The sequence below is a fragment of the Neofelis nebulosa genome, chromosome 2, assembly GCF_028018385.1.
Source record: "Neofelis nebulosa isolate mNeoNeb1 chromosome 2, mNeoNeb1.pri, whole genome shotgun sequence".
NCBI classification, from domain to species: Eukaryota; Metazoa; Chordata; class Mammalia; order Carnivora; family Felidae; genus Neofelis; species Neofelis nebulosa.
Genome location: NC_080783.1, coordinates 201,141,324 through 201,147,828, shown reverse-complemented (window position 1 = coordinate 201,147,828; position 6,505 = coordinate 201,141,324).

Here is a 6,505-nt window from a genome sequence, read left to right as displayed (position 1 = left end):
TATTAATCTTATCCAGAAACACCTTCACAGACACATCCAGAATAATGTTTCACCAAATGTCCAGCCACCCAGACAAGTTGAAACCTAAAATTAACCATCACACCTCCCTTGCTAAGCTATAATTGCCTGTGCGGCCTGTAGTGCTCTGCTTGTTTGGTGACTTCTCCAAGCTGTCTTTGCAATAACTGCATTCCTTGTCATGGTGGTCCCTGACATCTCTATTCCTCAGCGATCAGCCAGTGACCTAACAAAGATTTCTCTTTCTTTTACTTTTTAAATGTTTATTTATTTTTGAGAGGAGGGGAAGGGGCAGAGAGAGGTGGGGACAGAGGATCTGAAGCAGGCTCTGTGCTGACAGCAGAGAGCCTGATGTGGGGCTTAAACCCATGAACCATGAGATCATGACCTGAGCCAAAGTCAGACGCTTAACTAAGCCATCCAGGTGCCCCAAGATTTCTTTTTTTTTTTAATGTTTATTTATTTATTTTGAGGGGGGGAGGGGCATCAAGAGGGGAAGAGAGAATCCCAAGTAGGCTCTATGCTGTCAATGCAGAGCCCAACATGGGGCTCAATCCCACAAACTGTGAGAACGCGACCTGAGCCGAAATCAAGAGTTGGGCACTTAACCAACTGAGCCACGCAGGTGCCCCCAAAGATTTCTTTAAACACTGAAATTTAAACAGCCTCTTTCTTTGTTAAGCAGTCCCCTGATTATTGTATATGGCTTGTTAGATTCCAGCATTCCAAAAAAGTTTATTCTGACCATCTCTGCCAGCTTAGTGGCTGTTTCAGTGGACAGAACAATTCCTCTAGCTCTCAACTCTACCATTTTTTATCATTGAGATGCTTTTTAAAAATGGATAATTCTGGGGTATCTGGGTGGCTCAGGTTGTGATTTCATGGTTTGTGAGTTCAAGCCCCCCATCACGCTCTGTGCTAACAGTGTGGAGGAGCCTGCCTGGGACTCTCTCTCTCCCCCTTTCTCTGTCCTTCCCCTGCTCATGCTCTCTCTCTCTCTCTCTCAAAACAAATAGATAAACTTTTTTAAAAAATGGAAAAATTCTAACTTCTACCCTAGACATCATGAATTAGAATATTGAGGAAAGGTCCAGTAATCTGCATTTTTTTTTTCAAAGTTTATTTATTTATTTTGAGAGACAGCAAGCACATGAGGAGGGGAGGGACAGAGACAGAGGGAGAGAGAGAATCCCAAGCAGGCTCCGTGCTGTCAGGGCTCAAACTCATGAAACGTGAGGATCATGACCTGAGCCAAAACCAAGAGTCAGACGCTTAACCAACTGAGCCACCTGGGCGCCCCCAGTAATCTGCATTTTAACACAGCTATTGATCTGGGCTATGACTCAGATCTAACAAGAGTCTACTTTGCAAATTTCCAATTCTTGGAAAACACTCAGACCCAGCTTGAGTCAGACAATCCCATTTAGTCTAAAAGGCCAAGGCCAGGAGAGTATGATTATGGCCCACTGTTGTATGTATGGGATAGTTGCCACAGGTGGAATTGCGAGCCAGGCAGATATTTCAAGAGTTGTCTGCTGCGGTCATTAACTCAAAGACCCTGATGAAATCTATTCTGAATGTTTCTTTGTCAACTTAATCACTATGCTCTTATGCCTAGTGTATCTTCCTCCATCTTCCTAAAGGGACTGAGGTCAGAAGATTCTGGCATTGTCAACAGTTTTCTTTTCTTTTTTTAATGTTTATTTTTGAGAGAGAGAGACAGACAGAGAGTGAGTGGGGAGGGGCAGAGAGAGGGAGATACAGAATCCGAAGCAGGCTCCAGGCTCTGAGCTGTCAGCACCGAGCCCGATGCAGGGCTTGAACTCATGAACCACAAGATCATGACCTGAGCCAAAGTCAGACACTTAACCGACTGAGCCACCCAGGCACTCCTCTTTTTTTCTTTTTTAGAGAGAGAGAGAGCACAAGCAAGGGAGAGGGGCAGAGGGAGAGAGAGAGAGAAAGGGTGAGAGAGAGAATCTCAAGCAGGCTCCATCCTCAGGGTGGAGCTCAACACAGGGCTCAATCCCACAGCTTGGGATCATGACCTGAGCCAAAATCAAGAGTTGGGCGCTCAACTGACTGAGCCACCCATGTGCCCCACCATCATTTTTCTGATTTCGGAAATGTTCCTCTGGTTGATGCCTCCAAGTTTCTCATTCCATTCTCCACATCTGTCACCCAAAAAACAAAAGTTATTTAGTTCTTGGGAGACGGATGTAATGAATTGAAAACCACCTGCTCTGTGAAACAGTAAGATTCTTCTAGGAGTATACAAATTATTTACTGAATGTTTACTATGTTCCAGGCACTGTGCTAGGTGCCAAAATACAACAGAAAACCAGACAAGGTCCGCCTTCATGGAGTTGCCATAATGTAAGAAAGGCAAAAGTTAAACAAGTTCATACGTTAAGTGGAAGAAAAGTAAAGCAGGGTAAAGGGATATAAAATGGCTGAAATTTAATTATTTTATATAGTGCGATCAGATAAGTTTGTCACCTTATGGAGTCACCTGTGACCTGATAAGAGATAGGACTAAAGAAGAATATAAAAACAGGGGCACCTGGCTGGCTTAGTTGGTAGAGCCTGCAACTCTTGATCTCACAATGATTTCAAGCCCCATACTGGGCACAGAGATTACTTAAAAAAATAAATAGGGGTGCCTGGGTGGCTCAGTTGGTTGAGCATCTGACTTTGGCTCAGGTCATGATCTCACAGTTCATGGGTTCAAGCCCCGCATCAGGCTCTCTCCTGTCAGCACGGAGCCTGCTCCTGATCATCTGTCTCCCTCTCTCTCTGCTCCTCCCCCACTCATTCTCTCCCTCTCTCTCTCTCTCAAAAATAAACATTTAAAAAATGTTTAAAAAAATAAATAATTTATGAAAAAAAATAACTTAAGCTATGAAGATACAGAGCAAAGCTGAAGTCTAACAGCAAAGGCAAAGGCTTTGAGACAATAGTGGCTTAACATGGTCAAAGCAGGGACCCCTGGGTGGCTCAGTCGGTTGAACGTCCAACTTTGGCTCAGGTCATGATCTCACAGTTCGTGGGTTCGAGCCCCGCATCAGGCTCTGTGCTGACCTCTTGCTCAGAGCCTGGAGCCTGCTTCAGATTCTGTGTCTTCTTCTCTCTCTGCCCCTCCCCCGTTCACGCTTTGTCTCACTCTGTTTCTCAAAAATAAATAAATGTAAAAACAAACAAACAAAAAGAACCATGGTCAAAGCAAAGTAGCCAGTACAGCTGGAGCAGATTAAGTGAGGGGAGTGAGAAACTGGTGATATTGCACATCTGGTAGCAAAATTTCCACCTCTGAACATAGCATTTGTTGTTGTTGTTGTTGTTGTTGTTGTTGTTGTTGTTGTTTCTTACATTCCATTTGGTTTTGTAAAAATGGGCTCACTTTGGCCTGGTCTTATTAAAAAAACCAAACACCCAAAGTTAATGGGCACAGAACTAAATGAGGTAGTTACAAGAGCCTGGAGAGTAAGACGAGAAACCCTGGCTCTAATTCCCACTCTGCCACTACCTTACACTTTGACCTTGAGCAAGGGTGTGTTTGAGCAAGAGTGAACAAGAATAGAAGCAAGTGAAGGTGAAAGGGAAGGCACAGAACCATCATAGGGCTTTGAATACCATGTTAAAGAATCTTGACCTTGTCCAGAGGTTTCAAAGGCAGGTTCCTACAGAGGCTAGACCTCTAATGTGAGTCAAGTGGTCTATGTGTTATTATTATGGAAACTGAGAACTGGAGGAGACATGCCCAGCTACTTAGACCTGCTGATAGCACCAGGAATGCAGGCCCAGTGTTAACACATCTTACATGTTTTCGAAGATAATTCACAAATTGGGAGATTTTACATAAAATCTCCTACTTTTTATTTTTATTCTGAAATTTTAAAATTATTTTTAAATCTCCTAATTTTTATTTTTTTTTAATGTTTATTTATTTTGAGAGAGAGAGTGAGCACACGAGTGGCCAAGGGGGAAAGAGACAGGGAAAAAGAATGCCAAGCAGAGTCCACAGTCAGTGCAGAGCCTGATGTAGGACTCGAACTCATGAACCATGAGATCATGACCTGAGCGGAAAACAAGAGTCAGATGCTTAACCAACAGAGCCACCCAGTCGCACCTCCCCTCTCTAAGGGATTTTTTTTTAGTTACAAACATAATACATCTTGTCATTATTAAAAAAAATTAAAGAACTGTATAAAGAATCTTATAATTTCTCTATCCCGCCTCCACTTCAGAGGTAACTGGATGCTAACAGTTTGTTTCAAACTGTTTATCTTTCCAGACAGTTGTTGCCTCTGTGTAATCATATGATATCTATGAGATTATTCTATATATATCATTTGCAACTTGTTTTTTGTTTTAACATTAAAACCTGCACACCTTTTCATTTCACACAGAGCTGCCTCCTGTTTCTTTGCAGCAAGATGTTCCATTGTGTGGGTGAATCTGTTTCTTACTTTAACCAATCCGCTTTGATGGGTATTTTGAGCGCTTCCACTCTGACACTTTTGCAACAACAGAACACCTAACAGGAGGAATACCAGCTTAGGGCAGAAAGCCTGAAAAACATTAGAAAACACAAAATGGGATAGATATCATTTCGTGTTATTTCTTTTTTACCTTTGTACTTCCCTGTATTTTCTAAATTTTCTCCAATAATATATGTCATTTATAACTTGGACGGGAAACACATAAACCAAAATCAAATGTTCATTAAAAAGAAGAAAAGGAAAAGGAAAGAAACGGAAAGCCAACAGAGTAGTACCCGCCCCCTTCCGCGAAGGCGGAGCCAGGCGGAGGGAGGGGCGGGCAGGCAGGGCCTGCACCAATCAGAGCTCGGTTGATAGGTAGAGTCAGGAGATTTGGAGCTACTCCCCGCCCCACAAACCGCCTTCGGGCTTGATTTCCTAAACCAACCTGGAAACCCGCCTGGGCCTAACCAGTGCGCACTTGCGCAGCTGGTATTGGCTGCCATATAACCGCGCCCATCTTCCTGCTCATTGGCTGCCGCGGTTTACGAAAGAGGAGCCTGTTGCTGAGTGAAAAGAAGTGCTGTAGCTTTTTCTAGGGTGAGATGTTAGGACTGTAACCGTCTTGGGTGACTTTGGGTCAAAAAAGCAATGATACTAACCACATTTATTCACTTCCTGCTAAATGCCAGTCTCCGTGCTCCAAAATTCTAAATGTTAATGGTTAAACCACCTTTCTTGAACACCCACTGTCAGTCACTGAGTCAGATATGTTAAAATAAGAACAGTAACAAAATAAATAATAATTACAGTTTGTTGAGCACTTGGTCTGCATCAAGCCTTGTTAAGGAATTTGTATGCATTAGCTCACGTCCCCACAGCATCCCCTGTGGAGGTAAACTTGATTGCCCCATTTTACACAGCAGGAAACTGAGTTTCAGAGAAGTGACATGACTTGCCTAGGTTCACACAGCTGGGAAGGGTTAGAACTGGAAACTTGAACTACGATATCCTGAGTCCACGTCCAACTTATTTTGGGGACGGAATGGGTACAGACTCAGTAGGAAGAGATGGGACGGGATGGTGGCAAGATGCTGGAAACATTACTCCAAGCACAGGCCTCGGGGTGACTGAAAATGGACAATGGGATGTGTAGAGCTTCTAGGAGTGGAGAGAGGGAGGGGAAAGAGAACAGAGAAAAGCCAGTTGTTTTCCTGGAAATGTGAGGCTCCCAGGGCAGCCTACAATGATGCAAGTGACCCTGCATTGGAGGCCTGAACTAAGGTTCTAGTCTCTGCTCTGTGACCAACTTTCTGTGGGCCCGCAGGCTTCCTGTCTGTAAGATGAAAAGAGTAAGCCAAAACAGGGGGAAGTACATTCAGGTAGGGAGGTCTTTGGGAGTATGGTCCATGCTGGCATCGGAGAATCCTCAGCAACCACACAATCTTTAGCTGTTGCCTGGACTCTTTTCGGGACCTTCAGGCGGTGACATGGGACTGGACAATCCTGTAAACTCAAAATGGTTTAGAGGTGGCCCTCAACCCACCCTTTCTTCCCTCCGTCCTTTCTGAACTGTAGCAGAGTCTTGCCTGCAGGGGGCGCTGAGGGCTCGCTCAGCCGATAAAACCAAACTGAAATTCGTAATGAATTATCCAAAAGAACCCAGCTGGTCAGTTTTTGTATTTTATTTACTAAGAGGGGTGAGGCTTTTGAAACCTGAACGTTTCTGTCCGCAGTATACAATTGACGAAACTGAATTATACGCCTTGCCCAAATCCCTATACGGCGGCTCTGAAGGTTTAGAGCTCATTTCAGTTCCTTTGTTTTACAGATAAAGAAACAAATCCTAAAAGCTAAAAAAAAAAGAAAAAAAATCACTTTGGGTCACATGGCTAAAAGCTAGCATCCAGGTGCCTGACTCCAGGGCAGTGGTCTTAGGAGATAGTTGGCTTTGTTTCTTAGAGTCTATGGTTGTCCTACCCCTAAAGCACAACTCCAGGGCACAA